The following is a 25722-nucleotide window of genomic DNA, read 5'->3' on the forward strand; positions in this document are numbered from 1 at the left end:
TAAAAGGGTTTCAGGTTCAATCTGTGGCAATGAGTTTGGGGTTGAAGGGCAGAGGTACAGCCTTGACTGGTCACTAGTCCATCACAGGGTAACACAGTCTTATATCCACACCTACAGTCAGTTTTGAATCACAAATTAACTCAAGTCAAAAGCATGACAGAGGAATATTAGAAACCAAAATGATATTAATCAAATTCTACGTTCATAAAAGTGCACAGAAAACTGAAAAACATGCATTTGTCCTCCCACACAAGCTTAATATTTGCATACAGGAAGGGACTGCATACAGATATATTTTTGAAACATGGACAAGATTTATCACTAAAGCAGGTTTACCCCGAGCTACAAATTGTATTGAAAACGTTTGTCCAGAAGGGGGCAGCATTGGGATTCCAAAGTATCTTGCAGTGGCAGGGCTTTAAGGGATTTGGGGCCAGCTTGTCAAAGCAAGTTTATCGTGGATTTTCTCAAACTGCGGTTAGGAAAAAAACTGAAAGAAGAAGAAAAAGGATGAAACAAATGGCGAGAGAGTCTAGTTTAACTGCTTTTTCAGTTTTGGAGAGAGAAACATTTGGTTCTTATTATGAGAAAGAAAGTCACACAGCTGGTTGCACTGGTTATCATTATGTTTCTTGATCATGCTGGGTCAGTGTGTACTCAAATTCAAACCACTGAGGAATTTGAGTGGGTGGAGCTGTACCGTCCAAATGTACTTAGAATTATTATTTTAAGCTGTGGATTTCATGTGATGGCCTGGAACAGGCGATGCATTTTCTTTTGATAATATTCTTGATCGATTTATACGTTTATGGATTTGTTCCCCCCAAAAAGTTTTCCCATGTAACAGTTCAACATTCTCTTTGATAGATTAAATCAAAGGATAGTACAATTAGTTAATATGAGGGCGGTGATGGGAGGGAGGTAAAAATGAAGATTATTGCCAAATCGTGGGAATCATTGTCCCATCATGGAAGAAGTTGACAATGTAAGTTTTGTATTCAAGGATGTGAATGTGCATCTGCACATGTGCTGTGATATCAGATTAGCCAATACGTCTGGAGGCTGATGATTACACAGCTTGATTTTCAGAGTTAGTCATGATGCACAATGTGGACTTTCTGTGAAAGAGGTTGTTTTTTCACTTATGTTAATTGCATCTGGTGTGTATGAGCTGGTTTGTGTGTGTGTCTATGCAAGTACTGAACTGAATCAATGCAATGTGTAGTTTCTGATGCTGCGACCCAGTAATTCTTTAATCTCATTCACATAAACTGGATCAGCATGTCTTCTCAGGTGTCAAAGCATAGGGGTGGTTTAAGTGATTTGGAGACCTCAGGCAGTCAAACACTGAGCTAAGTGCCTGTGGGTTTGTATATGGGTGTGAGCCACACACACACACACACACACACACACACACACACACACACACACACACACACACACACACACACACACACACACAGAGAGAGAGAAATCTGTGAATCTTACGTTTTAACATGACAGAATCATCCCACCCTTGAAAAAGTAATTTCACTGAGACTGAGTGGCTGACTTTGCAAAATATGACGTGACACAACCCCCTACATTCCCTGCAATTTACCACCACTCTGCCAAGACTCGCTGCCATTACAGCTCTGCTGGAAACTCTGCCTCTCTACTCACATTTCACACTCATGGAAAGAAACAAAAACTATTTGCAGGCAATGATTTTCAGGGAGAAAATGCGGAAAAGCTTTCTAAGTCCGCGTAGAAATGTACCCTTTCTTGTTAAAAACAAAGATGTATAGACTTAAACTTATGAGGTCTTCACTGATTAGCAATCTCTTAACTCTAAAGCTAGTTTTTCTTCATTGCCTTTAGAGGTAAGGAAGCACTTTTACACATTTTACACATATTACTTTATTTATTATGACGATTACTCAGCGAGGACAGTCAAGATTATAAACTGGAGTTAAAAGATGTGGACATGTTGGCTTTTGAGTTGAATAAAGAATCATTAGTTGTTCTTTTTAAAACATTAAACTAACTGAAGCATGAATATGCCAATAGAAACAAATCAATTATATATTTTAAAATTTCTTTGTTGTTTTTACTATTATCCTTTGTGAGATGATTGGCTTTAAATATTAAACCCTTAAAAGTGTAACATTTTAACTATGTGATCAAATGTTTCCCTGCAACCGTTCACATTCTGAAACACTCTGCACAGGAGCTGCAGCAGCTGTTTCAATGCACCAGAATTTACTTAAGCAAATATTTCCCTGTCTGGTGCCACTGAGAAATTTACTTAAGTAAACATTTTTGCACCCGTGCTTCTTATGAACCTCTCCTGGTATGATCTAATATGAAAAACAGTATAAAAAAGTGATATAGTTTAGTAAAACGTAAGCACTTTCATTGTAAACTACAGAAAAGGCAGACGACATCTCATTTTTTGCTTTCTTGGTCCTTTCCCTGCAGCCAAACCAGGGTTTTCTACCTCTTTCTCCAGGTAGGTTTTCTTGTTTCTAGCATTTCCTTTAAAATGCTATATTTAGTTTCACATACTACTCTTGTAGGAGACCCAAAATGCAGTACACAGGAGATAGAGGTTGCAAACAAAAAGTGAGCTTTATTGCTGGTAGCAAGTCCAAGAAAAACTCCAAATGAGAGGAGAAACAGAATCCAAAAAACACAAGAATCAAACATTTAAAACTAACCTGTATTCCTCATAACTGGGATCTAGATTCCAGACTGTTGCCACAGATGCTCTGGCAAATGAAGGTGCAATGCTAGAGCAGGGATCCCAACCTTACTGCTGCAGTTTACCTTTAGCACCAGCAGGATTCTTAAAGTAAGCTAAGGGCAGCTCTTAGTTATATTTTATGCAGCCTTTGAGTACTACAAGGAAAGAATGCACCACTGTACATTTCATTAATTTCACATTATACTATGACAATGCATTGCTGAATGAAACCAGGAGAGCATTTCTATTTACTTTCATTTCATGTTGCTCCAGCTGTTATAGCTCATCAAATCTTCTTCAGCTAACTCACTATTGGCTAAAATGACTCGTTAGAAAGATGAAACATGTTTGATGCGTGTGGATTTTCCCATGTGGCCAACTACATTTGCACTCCAGTCATCAAAACTTTAGCATTGATTCACAAACACACACACACACAAACCAGTGAATTACTTTAATTGCTTTGTCATTGTTGTTTAATTTAGTGATAAAGGACACTAGTGCCCCAGTGAGGGTAGTCATTCTCACTCATATCTAATATGTTGCCAATACACGCCTGTGTGGCTGCTTTTGAGAGTATGTTGACTTCTGTATACCTGAAACATCTTATCATGTGTGTCTCCATCACATTCCATGGTGATCATGCGTGTTTATATGTGTGGATTCACATTATAAGTATGTAAGGAGAAGATGGTTGTTGAGAAAGTGTATTTGGTTTTTTTTTTTTGTGATGGGTTGATGTAGATCAGAGTGGAATAACGAGATTAGCTGTGTGTTGATAATCCTCTTGTCAAAGTCCATCCCCTCACACTAACACATGCGCACGTACTACCATTTTATTACCGTCTCCTTTCATGATGTCTTCTCTTACCAGCCATGTTGCTTCTAGTTGTCGTGTTCAGCCTCATCTTTCACAGTTTATGCTGATACACTTGCTTTGCTGCAGCAGACTTAAGTCAGAATTTACATGTTAAAAAAACAATAAGTCTGATTTGTCTCAGGCAGGTTGTTGTTTACTCTAATAGGCTTAAACATTTCAAAGTTTCAGACTCATACTCTCCCACATGCCTCTCAGAAATTCCCAGTTTTACATACATATCACCCAATGTTTAATTCTCACCCTGCAGGAATAAGAGACACGTGTTTAAAATAAATAGTAAAAGCTGTCTGCTTCCCCTGAAATGTCTTTTCTTACGAGTTAAAAATAATTCCCCTCCATGGTCTTAAGATGCATTAATTTTAATATGAATGGAGTGTCAGGTACATAGTGTTAATATTCATTTTCTGTACAAATAAAGAGATGGTTTCATGTGCTAGCACTCACTCAATGGAAAATCAATGTAACCGTGAATGTAATCAAGGACAAAAAACGAATAACATCGTGGATTTGAGCCAAGAGTCTGCATTGGAAATCTTCCACCGCAGTTGAAAGGTTCCTTCCACAACACTTTAAATCCACTTTCTTAGCAAGCGGTTATTGGATCATTTTTTCTGCCAACATTTAAAGAAACTATAATATTACTGTTTTGTAAGTCGGTGATTCTGCTGATGATTAACGATGAGCGTTGTGGTCAAGACAAGTCTATTAAAGGCTCTTGGTTCCCTTCAGAGTCAGTATGGCCCTTTTACATCTGGGTCTGGTTTACAGCACAATCAGTAACTGAGCTGCAGTGTCATGCATGTGAAATGAAAAGAAAACAGTGCGTTTAGTCAAATTTGGTCAAAAATATGAGTGTTTGAAGCATAAAGAGTATACAGTTCTCCAGCAGAGAAGTGGATTATGCCATATGACTAGCTTTAAAACCGTCTCCACCATGAAAGCTGGAATCCACTCTAACCACTGTGAATGGATCCCAGCCCTCAGCTTCACAGAAATACAGAAAACTACAAAGTTTTTACAGCACGTCTTTCACTGTCAAATGAGACATTGAGATCTATTTCTGGCATTTTGCCTTTATTGGATAGAGACAGTGAGAGAGAGAGACAGACATACAGAAGGGAGGGAAAGGTGGGGGGCGTTCAGCAAATGGCCCAGGAACTCTCTGCAGCAAACTACAAAGTGAGCTAAGGAGGGATAACACATTTTTAAGGAAAGCATCATTTTAATAAGCCATCCTTGAATTGTTCTGGCATTCAATAAAGTATAAAAAATATGTTTAGTTTTTTCCAACCCATCTTGTTTTTCTTCTAACTTCATACCACCAGTGTTAAAGATGTACCTTCTTCACTAGATTAATTCTTTCTCCTTTTCTTATTTTACACCCCCGATTTTTTGAGACATGCTCAGATTCAGGAAACAATCAGAAATGAACATTTCTGTCTATGTCAGTGTGTTTGCTATTGCCAACTTGCTTAAATCCTTTAATGCACAGGGTCACTTTTCCAACAGTGTCTCAGGTTGCAAACACACAGTCATTTAAATGTCAGCAAAGGGGTTTACTTTTTCAGTTTAGACAGATATATTTCATGTTTATACCATTTTATCTGCACACAAATCACTGGAACTTATCATAGAGTCACACCTACTCAGCTCAAATTAGTCTGCGTAGTAATCACAGTAATCACGTTGTGGCACCCATTTCCTTCTCTCCAGCCCTGGCCTCAGCAGCTGAATGACAACATTTTCCAAGAGAGAGATATTCCGCCTTCCTGTGTTGGAAATTCATCCAGCAAGGCTGAGAGTCTTGAGATTACTATTTGGATGCATGTTGACTACTCAGAGTACAAATAAGGATAAAGAATATACAGCTCTGAACTAAATCTGTAACCCAGGTGCTTTATGTTTCTGTGGCATAAAGCGAAACAGATACACTTTTAGAGCATTTTGTGGAACCATGGGACAGTACCTCCACCACTAAATGCAGCAGCATGTCTTTATATGACTCAAGATTTTTGCACAATAATATAGACCCCTTTATAGTCTTGTGAGCCTGCACAAACTATCTGGTCATTTTTGTGGGAATAACAATTTTAGATTTTCATCAGTGTTGTAAAGCTGAACTTTGCAACACTGCAGTAAACTATGGCAAACAACACCATCTTCCATAGTTACATAAAAGCCATTTCATAAATGATCATGTCCTAAATAATCAAAAATATGTGATTTAGTTAGTTGGTGATTATTACATCCTTTGTACTTTCAGTTCAGGCATTGCGTGTCTTTAAAAGGTTATCTTCAGGCAGAGAACTGTTGTGGTGTCGAGTGATTGACAGAAAGCAAAAAGTGGCTTAATGAATGTGTGGATGGGAAAAACTCTCAGCAGAAACCTGCATGTTTACTATGATGGTTTACTTAACTCCAGAACTTGTCTTTTAATATTAAACAACAGCAGATGGCTTCTGAAGGGAGGAAAACAAGCCTCGATATCTCCCGCTATGCCGAATGTGTGCAGGCACTGAGAGGAACAACGCAGAGGCAAAGGGGAAAACTACAAGTCTGGCACAAATAGTGAGTATTAAAACGGTGCGATATTCATTCTGGAGAGAAAGTCCTCGGTGTTCACGGTGTGACATTCTCACACTCTGCTGTTTGTGTTTTAAAGCAGTCGACAGAAAAAGGCAAGGTTTCAATCAAGAAACACGCTGGTCTGATGGAGAGAAAGCGAGTCATGCGAAACCACATGTTTTAAATGTTAGTTAATGTTGTTTAGCTGTAATTTGAGGTGTGTTTCATTTCCTGAAGCTGTCACTCCTTCTCCAATGACCTCACTCTTAGAGTGCGCTTGCATTTGAGGCCCTTTTCGAACATGAGGCTTAAGTGGCCCCAGAGACCCCGACACCATGTAATCACACACACGCACACACATATGTACCCTGAAATTTAATGATCATGTGAACCGCATTGAAAATGTGTGTGTGTTGCACTGCGTGAATGTGTGTGCAGACTAAACACTGACCGACATTGCTATTTTTACTGATTAGAGGTTGTTCATAACGAGACCTATTAACATCAGACCTTAAAACACATGCACGCACCAAAACTTCAGATTCAGTCAGCAAAAGGCAGAGCAAGAACATACCCGCTGGCCAAAGCAAGTGCTTGTAATTGTCACGGTTGAAAAGGTAAGTGACTTTTTTTTACATTAAATTTTTTACTTGAGTTTTTTTTCCACTTGGTTGTTTTTAAATACAAATTGAGCGAAAACGTTTACCTTCGCAAACATATTCAGACACTTTATCTGGTCTTCTCTGATTGTTCGCCTTTTGAACTAGTGTGCAGGCATACATATATAATACTTTCTATCCTACAGTGGTGTTTTGTGTTTCAGTTGTGAGCACAGCTGGACAGCGGTGGCTGTGTGACAGTGATGTTTAGTGGAAAAGTGAGCTGAAAGTGGTAGTGTGTGCTCGGGTGTGGAAGAATGTGTTTTTCATGTACTTGTCATGTTTATATGCCTTCCACAGATAGGCATATGTATTTAGGAAGGCATCTGTGTCATTTTTCATTTATCTCTATTTCCTTTCATCGACCCTTTTCCTCTTTAATGCTTTGCATTCATTATTAGGTGCATTCTCTTTGTTACTATTTCTTTCTTTTTAATCTCGTATATCTTATTGGCATAGATGATGGCCAAAAATGAGTAATATAATTTTTAGATATATACGACTACAGTGGCGATTCATGTTATTAAGGAGAAGAACCTTTTCTAGAGTTACCATTTTATACTGCTGCTGTCAACATCTAGAGAGAGGAGAAGGGTCAGAAATGGGATAAAGCGCTTGGGATTTTTGCATTTGATAAATTTGCTGTCACCCTCTCTATCTGAACAAATAAGCCTTTATTATCCAAAGAAAACTGTGCATCTTCAAAATATAAACTGAGGAACTGAGTACATGTGCTGACAAAACATCACAGTTTTTTTTAAAGGTGTTAAAATCCTAGGAGCTGGCATGTTAGTGTTTGGTGTGAACGTTAAACCAGGAAATTGAAAAGGGCAATTTATCAAATTCAGAAAAGAGTCAGGAGCAAGGGAGCAGTCAGTGTACAACAACAATCCAAAATCAGGACAAGCAGGTAATCAAAACAAAAAGAGTCATTAGCAATCAGGAAGACAAGCAAAACCAAAGATAAATGTCAAGCTGGAAAATGTGTGCATGCTAAGTGGAGGGTGAGGGGCAGGTGTGAAGGCAGGTCATGATCAGGTGTCCACTACATGGTTGGATCTACGATTACACAATTACATACATGATATATTACATATTAGATACACGATTAAAAGCTGCACAGCATGCACTGCAGTAGTTTAGCAAGGTTCACCTTTGCATGTGGGGCTCACCATTTTCTGGAAAAGAATGTAAAAATCATGTAAAGAGACAATGGCAACTGAAGCGGTGTGTGTGATACCAGCTGTCTAGTGTACTCTGTGTCACAGCTTTACATAACTGCACCAGCAACATTATTTTTTTTCTCACCGTGCCATGTCTATGTATATATATGAGCAGAGAAAAAAAACTCAGGTGAAGGCAAGTGCTTTGTACATATATTGGTCAACAAACAATTGGCTGTAATGTAAAACCCATTTTTATTTCCACCCCGAACCAATGTTTGTGTTGTCTGCCCATAATCTCGGCAGACAACACAAATGCAGGAACTGCCTTTTTCAGCTAAGAAACATCTCCAAACTGCGAACTTTTTTGTCTAAATCTGAGTTAGACATGATTATCCATGCTTTTATTTCTTCTCACTTAGATTACTGTAACAGTCTTTTTCTCTGTTTGAGCAAAAAGAATCTTGACCGTCTCCAGTTAGTCCAGAATGCTGCGGCAAGGCTTTTAACAAAGACACGAAAAAGAGAAGCTCTCAATTTACCGGTCGATCTACGTCCCTACCCTCACCTATGGCCACGAGCTGTGGGTAGTGACCGAAAGAACGAGATCGCGGATACAAGCGGCGGAAATGAGCTTCCTCCGAAGGGTGGCTGGCCTCTCCCTTAGAGATAGGGTGAGAAGTTCGGCCATCCGGGAGGGGCTTAGAGTAGAGCAGCTGCTGCTCCACATCGAAAGGAGCCAGCTGAGGTGGTTCGGGCATCTGGCAAGGATGCCCCCTGGGCGCCTCCTGGGCGAGGTGTTCCAGGCATGTCCCACCGGGAGGAGGCCCCGGGGCAGACCCAGGACACGCTGGAGAGATTATATCTCTCGGCTGGCCTGGGAACGCCTTGGTATTCCCCCGGACAAGCTGGAGGAGGTGGCTGGGGAGAGGGAGGTCTGGACCTCTTTGCTTAGGCTGCTACCCCCGCGACCCGACCTCGGATAAGCGGATGAAGATGGATGGATGGATGGACGAAAAAGAGAGCACATTACACCAGTTTTACGATCATTACACTGGCTTCCAGTACATTTTAGAATTCATTTTAAAATCTTAGTCCTGACTCTTAAAGCTTTGAATCATGATGCTCCTATCTATATTTCTGATCTTTTAGAACCTCACACTCCCTCTTGCAGCCTGAGATCATCTAATCAAAGGCTGTTGGTAGTCCCACGAACACGTTTTAAGACCAGAGGTGATAGATCTTTTAGAGCGGTGGCCCCCAGGTTCTGGAATTCTCTCCATCTTCACGTTGCCTGGATTGTATTTATTCTTTTGAACATCATCTTAAGACTCATTTATTTAGATTAGCTTTTGATTAGATTTGGCTTGTATGTTTGATTGTGTTGGTTTTTGTTTATTTGTTTTATATTATTGTGAAGCACTTAGTGGGTTTTATCCTGTGAAGAGTGTTGTATAATTCAATAAAATAAAGTAAAGTTTATACTGTATAGTCTGAGCCTAGCATTATACACACTGCAAAATTATTCTAAATATTTGTGCTGGTACAGTTCATCTAACATGCAAGTAGCCTCACCTAAAGTTAAAGCTAAAAGAAGACCAAACAAAGTGAATCATATTCTTAAACATTACAAGTGCAAAGAAGCAAGAACAAGCCAAAATGTCTCACTCAAGCTTCACGTCTCAAATTGCAGGCATCAGAGAGGACAAGAGCACACCCAGCTACAACGGCTGACTCTGGGCCCTTCTCTAAAAACAAAATTTTTGAACTTTATTTCAACAAACGGGTTAAACAGATTCAGATTTAAATTAAAACATATGCAGTAAGTTTCCTTATTTCGATGTAATAGTAATAACATGCATGAGGACAAATGTTCTCACTTTTTAAAACCATTTGGTTGCCATCAGGAGAAGAAGCTTCCAGCAATGTTAAGTTAGGGCTTTAATCTGTCATTTTACCTTTGAACCAGTGCACCAACCCTTCAATGTGGCACACTTTACAGACTCAAACCTGGAAACTGTTAAAGATGTTCTTGACAGTGCTTTATGATTGATCTGATAACCACATACATACAATCACAAAGTGGGCAGCAGCCTTGAAAAATTCAAATTATGCCAACAATCTAGATCCTCTTAATGATGCTAATGTCATTATTTCCATGGAAGATTAATGAGAGCTATTTATGGCTCATTAATCATATCGAGAAGGACTACAGATTAAACTGTTAATCACACATCAAATACAACTGCTGCCCCCTGGGCAATAACTAAATCCCCCTGGGCGTGTGTGTGTGTGTACATGTATTACCACTGGAGTTCACCAAATATCTCCACCTGCTGCTATTGTGTCCTTCTGTCTTACTTTTATTTATTTATTTATTTATTTATTTATTTAGTTAGTTAGTTATTTTTGTCTGTCTTCTCATTGTGGCTGACTGATCTTCTGTGTCTTATTAGCCTGCAGTAAAGAGTCACTAGCTCAGAGGAACTGGGCCACGGTGCTGAAATCCAATCGTTCCACTGAATCCGCTTTCCCAGAAATAGTGACTTGGTGAACTCGTTGCTTGGCCTTTGCGTGCTAAATGAATACTGCCCTCTGTCCTCGGTGCTCCTCTTTGCTCTGGTAGCTCTGTTTTATTTGTCACTAACTATCATTTATCTGACTGAGCAGCATGTCTGCATTTTTCTGCCTGTTTTACATCCAGGCATTTTTATAATGTTGTATCCAGAAACAACAATAATTGCTTTTTTGGTTGTGCATTGTTGGCTGAGCTGTTCATGTGGGTACAAATGACCACCAAACCAAAACGTATTTATCAGTATTTGGGTGACAGGCACCCCTTCTCCATGAACAGGCAGATCAAAGCTGTTGTGGTGCCATGAAGGAAATCAATATAATTTACATTGATATGGATACTAGAAGGTCAGAAAAGGTGTTATCATCCAATCTGACCTATTCAAAATGTAGAATCAGTGATCAGATTAGAAAGTAAACCAAGAGATCTCTTGCAGTCATGTGAAAAAGTGCAATGAAAACCATCATCATTTTATTTTAGCAAGCTTTCTAACATGTGGTTTACATTATAGTACACAGTTTTACTTTAATCACTAACCAAATCGTGAGTGAAAAGAAAACTATGGAGATGAAACTTAAATCCAAAAACTTGATCCAAGCTCAAGTCTCCTGGGTGAAAGTCATCAGATTCACTTAATTGTGAAACTCGGTTCTCAAAAAAGACTTCCAGACATCAGCACGCATTCCCGTAGAGGTGCTCAGATAGAAACCTCCAGTCCAACAATGAAGCAACTTTTACAAAAATACAACTGAGCACAACAAGGCTCTGTATTGTAAAATGCCACGTTTATTGTGTAATACACACTTTGGGCTTAAACAAATTTAAAAGCTGGAGTTTTCCTTTAACTTTAAAATCTTTTCACTTATAGTTTTAACAATCCTTCATCTTCGGATGATGAAAAACAGGATGCAGGTCTCACTATACTTGCAGCACTTTATTATAATCCCATTCCTGTGTTTCTTTTTTGTGGTGGGTGGGGGTGAGGAAGAGGATTTTATGTAGACATTAGAACTGGCTTAACAATATAACAATAAATTTTCTGTTGTTGTGGGGAAAATGCAGCTTAAGCTGCAGTCATAGGAGCAGTAGTGGACGATAGATGGGGTGAGGGGGCATCTGGACTGCAAATCCAGAGAAAGATAAAAAGAGACAGAAAGGGATTTCCCATCCCTTTCTACAGAATCTGGGTGTTCCTAATAACAAGCTTAGACCACCCCCCTTCACTTTTCCACTCCTTCTTTTGGATATGAGGGGAGATCATCCCACTGCGCTTTAAACACACACTCTGCTCAGATTAAAACACACACGCACACCAGATGCTGTTGTTGCCTGGGGTAAAGTCGATGTCAGCCACCCCCTCTTTCTCATGTGCTTATGAGTGGATGTGATTGTTTCATACCTGAAGGCTTTTCCTGACCTTTTCATGATGGTAGTGACTGAGAATAATGACACTCCGCACACTTTTTGAATAATTGGAGTAACAGGATAAAGATTCTGTGGTCCCTGTAGCACTGGGACGTGATCTTGGGAACAAAGGTGTAAAAACTTTTATACACTTTCTGCATATGAACCATAAATAGCTCTCATTAATCTTCCAAGTCTCCTGCCACACTCAGATTGTGTGAAGCTGTATTTTGGCACAAGAGGAAAAAATTAAGAATACCAATATGCTCACCATGTAAATGCTCCAAAATTTGAGCTGATATAATACATTCAACATCTCGATTCCCTACAAAATCTGCACTAAAAACAAAAGTACATCAATGACCAGTGGCAATTTCATTAGTTTGCAAGTAAACTGAATTGACTAAACAGGAGATTAAAAAATGCTGAGAGCAGGTTTTTGATCACCGAGCACCAACTTAGTGTGCTAGTATTTGACTTAAGGCTACAGAAGAAAAATGCAAATACCAACCTTTTTTTTTTTCAATTTAATGTTTGTAATCTATCCGAAGATGAAGATTTATGTCTATAATTATATCTTTTGTGCTGGTTTATATTTTTTAACCATGGGGTGTGAATCAGTGAATGAGGTGTGTTGTATAAAGCACTTTGAGTCTTCAGGAGAGTAGAAAAGTGCTTTACCATTTACCATTAGTGAACCGACATTAGGAGGATTTAATCTGCAAAGATGGCGAGAACAGAGTTGAAATTGAAATGCAATATGCATGATACAAACTGTGGATGAATGCACCATATCAGTCCTCGTTGTGTGTGAGTTGCGCAAAATGTTATCAAAGGCCATCTCTGGCTTGGAGAGCACATTTTGAGAAACCTATAGGTTTAGAGGTGACTCAACCTGGTACTTTATTTTCATGAAGAGAGTAGCTGTAAATGCCTTTTATAACAGAGTAATAATAAACAACCATAATAATAACAGGAATATTTTACTTGTGTACACTAAAGTTTCAACTGCATGCCAGTGAAAATCCAAACTCTTTCCAGTTGGTATCATCAGCACGTTTTACATGAACTTTTGATCTGGAGTCCAACAAATCACTACAAGCACACATGAGCATGAGAAAACCTTTCACCTCTCACGCCTCCATCTGGTCGCAGCCTTTGGACACAGACTGCATCGTGCCTGCTTCGGCAGCGCTGTGAACGGAGTGTGCAGTCGTCTTAACGGCCCTCTGCTGTTGGTGATGGGACTCTAGGGTTGTTATTGTGCTGCTGTTTTTAATCACACACATGTTGTGAGGAGGAGGAAGCATTGCTCACCCTGAACTTTGCTGACTGCTTTTAAACTGTGTGGAACTGGGACATTTCTTGGAACTTAGTTTCTATCTCAGATTTTACAGTCCCTGCTCTGCATGAGCCAAACCTTTGATTATGTTATTATTGTGCAAGATTCTGAAAACTTTCCACTTTACTTTCATTTTAGATTAAACCCCTCAGGCTAGTTTCCTGACCAAAAATACAAACATGAAACTAATGCTAACTAAGCTTTGGTATGTCTATTTCAAGCTGAATTGCATAGCTGTGTATATACGTACTTAATTTTTTTTACACACCAAAACCCCCAAGAGGGATTGTCATGACTGCATAAATGCAAAGCCTTTATAAAGTAAAATGCATTAACTCAGAACCGAAAGAAACAGAGATAGAGGTGAGGATTTGTGTAAATGGGGTGGGACAGAAAGAGGATTTGAAAGTTGGGCTTGAAAGCTGTCACTGCTAAACTCTCAGAGAATCTGTTTGGGACTGAATGTCCACATAATGGAGTTTCAGTACTGGATTTGCTTTCCAGCATTTGTACTATACAAAAAGCAAAGCAAAGTTTGTACCCAAAGTACCCAAATTGGTCACCAGTTTTAAATCTTTACCTGGTTACAGCACTCAGGTCCAATGGCTCTATGGCACCTTACCTTTTTCCTGAACAATTAATTTTGGGAGCTGTTGAAAAAGCTGATGATGTCCCTAACTATTGATTCTAATCAGGAAACAACCTCAGCATGGAAGTGCAGTAATTTTTTATACAAGAAAAAAGCCACAGCTAAAGAGCAAATAACATAACTAAGCTGCAACTTAATTTTTTAAACCTATTTATAGGTTTATGGGTGCATTATTTGGATAGGTAACCATGTTGACTGGCAGATAGATGCCTACACAGGCAGCTGTAGCTGTCTGAGATGTCTGCTGCCTTCACTTTATGTAAATTCAAGTCATAGAATTGGACTGTGTTTGTGCTGTTTGAATTTTTATCTGAAAAATAAAATGGTTTACTATGTAGTAACTCACAGTCCAATAAGTCTGTGCTTCTTACAGTGTCATTTAGCATTTATTAGCCGGTATTTGTGTCTTAGCAAATAATTTTAGCCAATAATAACTTTCGCCAGTGGATACACTTATCTTAGCAACATTAGTAGCTTAAATTTAAGCCAAAAATCTTTGCATTTCATCAAAGGATAGCCACTTCTGGCTTTAGAAAACCAAGATGACAACTGCTATACTCCTATAATAGTGAGTGAATGATGTTGCAGTGGGTACCTCCTTCTTTTATATATAGTTTGCAATTTGAATAACTTAAAATGATTATTTTTCTTAAACAAACAAGTGGCAGTAGATGAAAATTAAGGAATCATTTTCAATTCAGACTGTGAGTCTGGACCAAAGTGATGGCTGGTCACATTTGCTAGAATCACTAAAATAAACATTAGAGCCTAAATATACTAGAAGAGGCATATTAGACTTTTTTCTGTCTTATGGATATGAAAGAAATGATTTTCACCCAAGAGACTGAACTGCAATACTATTTTAAAAAGGTAAACTTATTGGACTTTGCTTTCTCCATTACACTAGTCTCCCTCTGTTATCACTTCTTCTCCTGTATTTGATTCTCTATTTATTATAAACTGATTTATGGGTGAAATTGAAAGGTCAATATTTTATGATGTTCACTAAACAAGAAAACAAGAAAACTACTAACACTGGGAAACTACCATATCCAGACAGGAAAGCGTGACAAAAAGTAGACAGAAAGTATGTAAGATAAGAAATTAGCTTTTTATTCAGGCACTTAAAAAAAAACTTTAACTTGAGTTGTGTTTTAGCAGCTTATCTCTTTTATAGTAATTTTCTTTAATCACAGAATAATTAAACAACTGAAGAACATCCTGGTAATTTATTAAAAGGCAAATGTTTTTCTTTATCTATATCTACTTCACACTAACCAGCAGAAGCCAAAAAGCATTAATTCCAGTGGTGTCCACACTAAAAAACAGCGAAAATATAGGCAAACGCAATGAATTAGTGATCTGAACTCAAACGATGTACACTGCAAATACTAGACATTGCATACACAGAAAGAAAGTATGCATTATGTTATACATTAGACTAAAGAAAATAATTTAGACTTATAGATAGACTCATAAAGTTTTATCTGCAGCCAGAAAAGTGTGATACTACCTAAACTTAATAGTAAGACTCGAGATGTGCAATAAAGCAATGACATGATTGACAGTTAGGCTTTCTCCGTGTCCTCCACTTTCCTCCCACATTGTTATGATAAATGGAGATTCTATATAGTTTATGTGGATATGTATGTCTATCTTTTAGGCCTGTGATGGACTACTGTCTGGGATCTACTCAGCCTCTTGCATCATGTCTGTTGGGATATACATTCCAGTGTGCTAATTATACTTCATAAACCTGAAATAATTATTCTGTTCATCTAATTTTAACTATTTGTTACACAATTTCGTCAAACTACATTCCCCATACCCCAACTACAATTTAAACCACTTTATTCTTCCGGGTTCCAATGGTTACCAAGCAGACAGATTCATGCACCTCTTATGATGGGCGAGCCATTCCCTTTGTTCCCAGACTCTGTTCTGTTTGTGGAAGGTATTAGGATTGAGGAGGTCGTCTAGTTATTCCTTCCATTGTCCAACTATGTCCTGTATTGAAGTCAGCAGCATTCCATTCCCACTGCATGCAGTGTCAGCAAGAAGCTGCTTCCCCCTCCTGAGTAGTGTGAGTTTTGTCAGAATCACTTAAAAGCTGACTGAATGCCTTGCTCTAAGGAATTACCAACTTCTTCCAGACCCAAGCTTGAGGCATTGATAGACCTGTGCTCCACAGGCCCAGAGTGTTGGAGTCGACTGGACAATTCAACGTCATTCCCATGTTCACACACATTTCACATTGTCACAGCTCAGAGAAGAACAGGCAGTCACTGGCAGTTTTGGGAAGGTTACTTTTAAAATGTATTCCACTACAGATTACAGAATACATGCCCCAAAATGTATTTTCTAACGTATTCCGTTACGTTACTCAATAAGAGTAACGTATTCGGAATACTTTGGATTACCTATTATATTATCATGCTTTTTACAACTACATGAATGTACTATTGCTGTGTGAATTATTACTATTACTGAAGGATACCTGCCATACCAATACCAACTAGATTTAAATATTAATATAAAATGAGTAACAGTAGGGTGGACATTAGGTAAGGCTGCACTTTTTGCAGCAATCTCGTATTGAAAACTATTCCACGCGTATAGAAAACAGGTCCGCGGCTCCGAAGTCCGAACCGTAGTAAAGGGACCTCTGGCTAATACGTCGGGTTCGTGTCGGGCTCGTAGCCAAAAACTAGCTTTACTTTGTTGTCTGGGTCAACTTTGCTAGCGAGAGACAGAGAGAGGCGTTGAAAGGCTGCTCCAACGGAACTTATTGTTTCGGAGGAAAACATGAACACAGTGTACAGTCGAGTCTTAATAGCTTACTTACAACTGGGCTCGTCAGATATTCTTTTTGGCTGCAGTGGTTATTATTATATTTACATGCTTCCATCTCCCGCTTCTGGTCAGTGACATCTCTTACTTTTCGACTCTCCTTTTTCTTCCTCCCTGGCGCTCACAGACACATAACGGGTATGGCAGTCCATTCTCCCTGCAGCACAGATTACACTGCCCATGAGGCTACATTCTTTGGGACTATGCCTGTAACACTCATATTAAATAATTTTTGTGAATACTTTTTTAAAAATATTTCTTCACATCATTATGTGGGCCGCAAGTAGGGGTGACATGGGCCGCGGGATTGAGATACAGGCATTAGAGCCTCTCAATGCGTGTTTTGCTTGGGGTGTGGAAACCAAAAATAGAGAGGGCATAGCTGAACATATGATACAGGAAAATACCGCCGTGTAAGCCCTTTATTTCAGCAAAGTAACTGTATTCTGAATACCACCTTTTTAAACGGTAACTGTAACGGAATACAGTTCTTCGCATTTTGTACATGTATTCCGTTACTCCCCAACACTGGTCACTGGTTAGCTAGTTCTTGAATCACAATGGCAACTTCAAGTGCTGCTACTGAATAATTATTTATTCAGTAGCGATTCAGAAGAACACCTTCTCCAGCATGCTATATGACAAGCAGAACCGGATAACTGGATGTCCGGTGAGAAGTGCCTTCTTTTACTGAAACATTGTACTGAAACGTTGTGGACCACCACTGCTTGTTCAGTCTTCTGCCACAAATCATCAACAGTAACTTGCAGGCGAGTAAATGTCCTCAACGTGATGTTACCAGTGTGAAATGCTTTGGGCCGAGGAATTTTTCTACTGTGTGGGGTCACACTGACTTCCTACTATTGAAACAGTAGCAGCATGCAACACACACACATGCAGAGAGCACTGTGAAATGCCGTAACCTCTGTCTTCCTGTTGAGTTGATGGAAACTTCTGACCAGTGCAGCTGGATAACTACTTTACGTCACTTTAAGTTCACTGTAAAAACTCAACTCGATGCAGCCACACCTTGGGAATATTTTAAGAACTCCTCTGCAATTTCCTCTACTGCCACTTTTGAGGGTTGAAGATAAAAATTAAAATGAAAACAGTAAATTAGCAGCTAACCATGGTCATCAAAACAATCTCTTATATAGCGGCTTGTCTTGAGATCAGTGCAAATCAAAGTGCTACAGAGAAGACTAATGCTAACAACATAAGAAGACAGAGCAAATTAAATAAAAATCTAATAAAAAGACAAAAATAAATTAAAATATATTGCGATTTAAAGCTCACATAGACTAAAATTTGTAACAATAATAGCAATAAAAACGAAATACAGCAAAATAAAGGAGTTTAAAATAGAAACCAGTTAACATTAATGTGAAAAAATAAAGTAATACTGGATAAAATTAATTAAAATTGTCAACTCAATTAGGACCCCCCCCCCCAGGCTAACAAACAAACAAAAAACTTTACAACTTTGATACAATGCACTGGTAAATGAGAAAAGTCAGTAATGTCTATAAGAATATGTTATCAAAAGTAAAGCTGAAGTGAAAGGTTCTAATTTTTAACACTATCAGATGTGACCAGGATGAAGCCATTGTGAATTTTAAGTATTTATGATATATCCTATAATGCTGTTCTTACAATCTTATTAGTATATTTTGATATGTTTTTTGTATCACAGCCAAGTTTTATAAAAGATTTCTACAATTTAAGCAGCATGTTGTTAATTTTGTTCATTATGTTTTTATTAGAGGTTCAGCCAAGTGTCTTCAAAGATACTTTTAGTACAAAACAACAAATCAGAGGAGCACTTTAAAGAAGTGAAGGGTTGTTGCTATGGAAACCACCAGCAGGAAGGACTGGGGAGACCTGATTAAGGACTGGCTAGATCAGATAAAGTATTGTTTCTATTATCTCACTTGGCTCACCCACATGCACAAGTGGACACGTGCTCATACGTGCGTCCGCGCATTACACACACACACACGCCATACATGTTCACACTGAAACACAAACAAATACACACAAACACATCACTCTATGGGACTTGTTTTCCAGATGTGAGCAAGGAGGAAATCCTTTTATGGAAATGATTTTTGATATGAGCCTCAGTTCCCTAAATGGGACTCTAGATTCAACTGTAGACAATATAGCCAGCCAGCTGACTGGTTTGTTACGGTAAATGTCGTAACATTTTATTCAGTCTGAAAAGTATTTGAGGTTTTTTTTTTTTTACCTCTGTGACTAACTTCCTTTTGTATACATTGCAACAATAACATGACCTCACTTCAAAGAGCAAAGTGTAATTAGAAGAAGATAAGGTTTGAGCTGAGACCTCTTGGTGTTTTTATCAGTTATCAGAAGAGGAAGTTTGTTTGTTCATTTATTCATCACTGTCATAAATAATAGTGTTTTTAAAAAACACAACAGAATTTGTAAAAAAAATGCTGCGTGTATCTATTGTTTTCCAAAAGTAACTGATAGCGTTTTTAAGAGTTTACCTTTCTTTGTCTGTAGGTCACCAGACTGGCCATGTTCTTAGGAAATATGATTTACTAAGGAGCAGTAAAACTGCTGAACAACGCGGTCTCAACACTTTGAAATCACACATGAGATATCTTATATTCTTAAGGTGCCATAAAAGATATTGGACATGTTCCATGTCCCAGGTATAAACCTTTATTTTATTTTATTTTATTTTATTTTACTGTGACAATAGTAGTTTGAGCCTCCCATATTAAAGGTCTTGAAGTATGCTCAATCATACAGGTAAGGTCTGAGAAAACTGATTCTGTTCATCTGGATGTTATATTCGAAATGCAACATCCAGATGAACAGAATCAGTTTTCTGGGATTCCCATATTAAAACATCAGTTTTGACTAATGCCAAATATATTTTTAAAAAAATTCAATAAAATGCGGTAAGCTGAGGTAGTTCAGGCGTCTCACTATAATGCTTCCTGGATGGTTTTTTGGTGACGTGTTTTGGGCATGTCTACCTGGGAGGAGACCCCTGGGGAATCCCAGGACTCTCTTCCGGATGCTGGAGAGATTATGTACTTTGGCTGTCTAGGGAACGCCTTGTTATTCCCCCAGAAGAGCTGGATCCAGTGGACAGGGAGCAGAAGCTCTAGGAATGTCTGCTTACACTGCTGCCCCTGCCAGTATTAGTATAACTGATAGAACAATTTATTTTGCTTGGATATAATTTAACGATGGATAAGTTAAAAATGATTGATTCACAGCATTGATTTGTCCAGATCCATGTTGTTCTCCTATAAGACTCATTTAACTGTTGCAAGAACATCTGCTAAACACAGCTCAGATATAACGCTCATTAAATCACAACGCACACTGCTCTCTTTCTAGGAGGATTCTTCATTGGAAAGATCTGTAGATTAGTGAAAAGTGGATTTTTATTATAGTTGCGTTGGAATTAGGCAAAACAGAAACTATTGTCCTTCAGAAGGGAGAGGCTAGGCCATCTGTGTGAGCTGATGTAATGCCTTGAGTGAAAATTAGCTCGAACTCGGTGCCATTACCTTTAGATTTGGGGAAACCTAGCATCAGAGAAATTTGTAGAATAAAGCTTTGTAGCCTTGGTTTATTTATTTTTTAAATAGCCAATTTTAAAAGCTAAACCTGGATCGTTTCCTTACCTTAACCACAAACTGTTTGTGTCTATCCCTAACTAAATGTGAACAGTGAGCGAAAGTGAAACTTTAAATTGGGCCCAAAAAAGCCTCAAAATACAATCTCCCATCTACATGCTGCCCACCTTATAATGTGACCTGTTTAACTGAAAATTGCTTATAACTGTGGGCAAAAACAAAAAATTATTATTATTTTTATTTCTGAGGAACTTTCAAAGGAAGAAGTGACTGGTCATATACATCAACATTACAGAAATATGGACTTGAGAAACAATAATCAACAACTAGATGGCCTGATTAGTTCCCCTGGGCTCTGAGGGCAACAGCAGTTTTTTTTTTCTTTTTCTCCAAACAGTCCTCGCCACAGGGGCTCTAAACCTGCATGTAGCCCAAACCTACTCAAACCTGATTAGTCAAGCTCAAAGTGTAAAATACCTTTGCCTAGGGAGTCTGTATATGCACACACAGTTGTGGTCAGAAGTTTACACACACTCGTCATGGTCATAAATGTCATGGTACTTTTTGGTTTTATATAAATCCTTTGAACTTTTGTTTTTCAAAGGTGGAATGATTGTAGGGTATACATCTTTAATGATTGATAAAACAAAACAAAAAAAGAATTGCACGCACAAATTTGAGTTTATTTGGGATTTTTTTTTAGGTTAAGCCTAGTTCAAACTAGGCTCATATATACATATACACCCCCACCAATATATGTTTAAATGTCTTTTAACAAGTTGCAACTTGTTAGCCTACACCTACGTTCCTAAACCTACGACCACCTGTGTGGATTAGAGAAAAGAAAAAATAAATTTAAATCTGTTGTTCTGTACAACGTCGCCATCTTGGAAAAAAAGAAATGCCCAAAATTATAATGGCAATTTTTAATTTATACATTTTTCAACAAAAAGTGGTTAGTTACGGCCACAGGAAGAGCACTACATTTAAAGCACTGCCTAGTTGAGTGTAATGTTTCAGTCTTTCTTATCGTCCCTTGTTGATTTATGTGGATCAAACATTGCACCAAATATTTTTTGCTTTTTGCAAAAGAAATGGGTTTTTTTTTTCCTGTATTTTTTTCCTAACCCCCTCTTTTCTCCAATTGTCTTTGACATGGATTTTTGTCCTGGTGGCATATTGAGCTTGTGTGTGTTCTTGCATATCTTGGTGTATTTGGCAGGAGGCTACAAGAGCAGTGAGAGCAGGAGTGGGGTTCTATGATGAAATTCAGTGGCAATTTGAAGTCTCCAATCATTGAACCATGTGAGAAAAAGAGGCAAAGGGGAAAGCGAGAGAGGTGGAAAGACAGAAATAGGTGGGAAGAGACAAAGAGAATGAAGAAGGTTTAGAGGAAACAGGAAAGAGGTGAATAGAGCCTAAGTAAAGAGAGGGAAAAGGTAGAGAGAGAAAGACAATTAATGGCTTCATCACACACATTTAACTGAGAGACGACATGAAAGCGTTGCCTCAGTCTGTTTATTATACAAAAACAGTGTGTGTGTGTGTGTGTGTGTTTGTGTCTTTGATTGCACAGTTGCATCTCTTGCAATTTTGTGTGTGCGCGTGTGTTTTTGTGTCTGTCAGTCTGTGTAATTACTCTCATTCCTTTCCACACACTATAGCTGGAGGTTTTGCCAAGTTGACATTCAAGCTCTTGTGATAAACAACTCAGTCAGATTTGTTTGGCTTGCATGGTGCTCTGTGTGCTTCTAGGGAGGGCATTTGAATCGCATTCAGTAGGGGGAAACACAGCGATATGGAAGAAAAATATCAAGAAAAGGCATGAAGGAGGCAGTTGTAGAGTCTGGGCACTAGTTAGCACCGTTTGGCAAGGAGTGATGAGAGGTTGCATCATCAGAGAGAGAGAGGGAGAGAGAGACGGAGGGAGATCACCTACTGGAAGCATCAAAGCATTTTAACCTTGATGCTCTCTGTATCACAGCTGGATGGCTGGATGTCAAAGAAAATCACACAGTCTGGTGACCTTGAAAACAAAATCATTTGCATTTTTACCTTTTAACACATTTAGCGGAGGTTTAGATCCAGACAGACATACAGTAATCCCAATAGTACAGCATTGCTCCCGTGGTACTGCAATATTGCTATGCCTGTGGCAAAATGATTAAAAAGAATAAATAAATAAGGATGCCTGTGAAGCAAAGACGGAAACACACAAAAGCTTCATGAATGCTAAGAATGCTAAGTACTTATTATGTGGCAAATATACTGTGGATGTTTAATACTAAGCAAAGGCAACCAAAATATACCTTCGTCATATAGATCCTTTTTTTCTCTTTAAATAGCATGAGACATGCAGAATGTCTCTAAAGATGCTTCATTTTCAAACCAAAATGCAAGAGGAATACAAAAAGGAAGCGTGCAGAGCATGTTTATTTCTCCCTTTCTGCCTCAGGCAGTTTAAACTGAACACATTTTCTTTTGCACTGTGAGTTCATTTGAATTCAGTCATTTGAAAAGATAAAGTCTTTCTCTGTCACTTTTTTTTCTTTTAAAAGCAGGAGCTCATGCTTTTCACCTTGTTTGCTGAGCGCTACCCAAAATTCAAACAAAGCAGAATAAAACACATGCCAGTTTCACGGTTCTGCATTTTAATACTCTATGCAGCAGTGTGAGTTGGTTGTCTATTGCCTCATTTCAGAAGTTGAGCATCACTCCGTTTGCCTGTAAACAAAGTGTTGATATGTGCTGCTCACTGGTGCAGTTGTAAGATTTTGCAAGTTCCAAGTGAAGGATTTTCAAATACCTTTGATTAAAATAATGCACAGGCAGAATTGTGGTATGGAAAAGCAGCTATGGTGTAGTTGACTGCTATCTCACACTGTTGTTATGACTGGTTATTTCAAAAGCTGACTACAGTTCCAGTGAACTCTCAGCCTTTCTGTCACAATGAGGCGGAAAGGCTGAGAGCTGAGACAATGAGACATTGTTTTCATCTGAAATATCGCTCGTTTTTCATGCGGATGTTGTGGCTCTGTAAGCTAACGCTGAGACTGTAGAGCAAGAAGACAGAAAACATTTTAGAAAAATATTAAATAGTAATAATTTTTTAAAATGTAATACTGATAGCAGTTTCTGTTACAGCTCGGTAAAAAAGTGGTAATAGTAGGGTAACAAGGCACAAACAAGAATGTAATAACATGGTAAATACTACTCAATTACCAAAGTAATGACTACTTAATAGCCAAGAAATATCAACAGTTGAGTAATATTACACCAATATTACCCCCAAACTGGGGATAATAATGTGGAAATAAAGAAATTCACATGAGACAAAACCAATTGCTGATAGTAGTGTAATACTTAGGTAGCAATATGATAACCTGCTAGAAATAAGAAAGTAATGTCTGTGAGCTTGAATTTTCACATTTTTAAAAGTTTTCACTGTAATAACCTCATAATTAATAGGTAATATTGGCTCATGTCATATTTGAACAGTATTACTATATTACAATGCTTGAATGAATCCTACACTAGGTTCCCAGCATTCTGCTTTGCTTAAAAGCAATAATTTAAATATTATGTTCTGGATTAATAAATGAAAACATCTATGGTAGTTTTGTCTAATAAGCTCTAGTTCTCTATTCATATTTACAATAATAATGGTCAACTTATTTCAAGACAACCTTACTTTTATTCAGTCTGAGTTTTTATTTCTTTATTGAAGAACTAAGCTAAAATTTGATGCTAAGGCACTGTTAGATACTCTAATGTGAGCTAATAGTATGTAGCTTAAGTTAATAACAACAAGACAATATAACTTACCTTGCAGTACAGCCGTAGCTAGCATATGGATTTGATTCCAGATATTTGTGTTATAATCGACTGGTTTATACAAGCATGGATCTATGAGTTAAGCCAAAAAGGGGGCAAAAGGAGGCTAAAGTTAACAGGTGTCGCCCCACTTCTTCTTTGTCTTTATCCAGTGATAAAACAGAAAGTGCAAACTCCCAGCATTCTGCCACCTCCTGGCAGGTGGCTCTTTCCCGCAGTGCCTAGTGTTGAAGGGGACAGTTTAAAGTGACCAACACTCACAACTATAAGGAAAGCATAAATTATTAAACTAATTAATTACATTTCATAAAAATCCATAATAAACCAAAATAACTGCTGTACATTTTCTTTCTTTCTTTTTACTGCAATGGAAGCAGAGTGAATGGGGGAAAACTATTGTCTGATCACCACATTATTAGGTTCTTGTTTCTCTCGTGTTTCCCTAGTATTACCACTTTATTACTGAGCTGTAATAGAAAGTACTGCTGTAATACTTTACCTTGTTTGTCATTTAAAGTGAGAATGTGTTCCACAAGGTAGTGTGAGTGGTCCAGTAGTGTGAAGGTTAAACACAGTTCTTTCACTCTGCTCATCACAGCTGGTCAATGTGTTAAATTTAAAAAATTGGGTTTGCATTTATACTTACATGCTGATTAGTCTGCATTGCTCTCTCACCACTAGTGAAACTGAGCTGATCACATTGGACATGGTGTTAATAAATATTGAATAAAAAAGTACTTTTACTGGAATGCAAGAAAGAGAGAGAGAAAATGTCTGAACCTCATGAAAATTATAAAATATACATAGACAGGAATCATGCATTACATTAGCATTGTGAGAACGCTAGTTACAAATACCGTACGTTCGGTTAAACTCTACTTCACAGAAAAATTATCCGAATGCTAATCAGTATAGCTGTTTTAATTCAGTTCAGTTCAGTTCAATGAATTTTATTCATATAAAATTAAGGCACTTTATATTTTGGGTTAAAGACCCTACAATAACAGAAGGACAAATAATAGTTAGACTTGCCCCTTTGAGATAGCACTTGGTGACATTGGGAAGAAAAAACTCTCAACAGAAAGAAACCTGCTGCAGAACCAGGCTCAGGGAGGGGCTGTCTGCCATCACTGGTTAGGGGTGAGGGGAGAACAGTGTCCCCACATACACAGACAACATATGATTATCAAGTGGACCTATTGTTCACTCACCAGCCACTTTGTATATCTTCCTAGTATTGGGTTGGACCTAGTTGGAAATATTCCTCAGAGACTTTGGCCCATATCGACATGATAGCATCACACAGTTACTGCAGATTTATTGGCCTCACATCCATGATGCAAATCTCCCGGTCCACCATATCCGAAAGGTGCTATTTATGATTGAAATCTGGTGACTGTGAAGGTGAGTTGAATAGAGTAAATTTATTTTCATGCTCACAAAAACAGTTTTA

The 25722-nt window shown here is 38.2% G+C and overlaps 1 protein-coding gene across 1 annotated transcript in view; it reads left to right on the forward strand.

Annotated features, from left to right (window-relative positions):
- Positions 1 to 6089: 6089 nt before the first annotated feature.
- Positions 6090 to 25722, forward strand: part of cdh5 (cadherin 5) — a 69659-nt gene continuing 50026 nt past the window's right edge. The window contains exon 1 of the mRNA XM_086258861.1: positions 6090 to 6173. The gene's annotated coding sequence lies outside the window, so the exon portion shown is untranslated. The remainder of the gene's footprint in view (positions 6174 to 25722) is intronic.

Source organism: Aulonocara sp. 'chitande type north' Nkhata Bay, linkage group LG13, assembly GCF_057382095.1.
Source record: "Aulonocara sp. 'chitande type north' Nkhata Bay isolate Kocher_YH1m ecotype deep benthic linkage group LG13, A_spYH_male_GT1.1, whole genome shotgun sequence".
Classification (NCBI taxonomy): domain Eukaryota; kingdom Metazoa; phylum Chordata; class Actinopteri; order Cichliformes; family Cichlidae; genus Aulonocara; species Aulonocara sp. 'chitande type north' Nkhata Bay.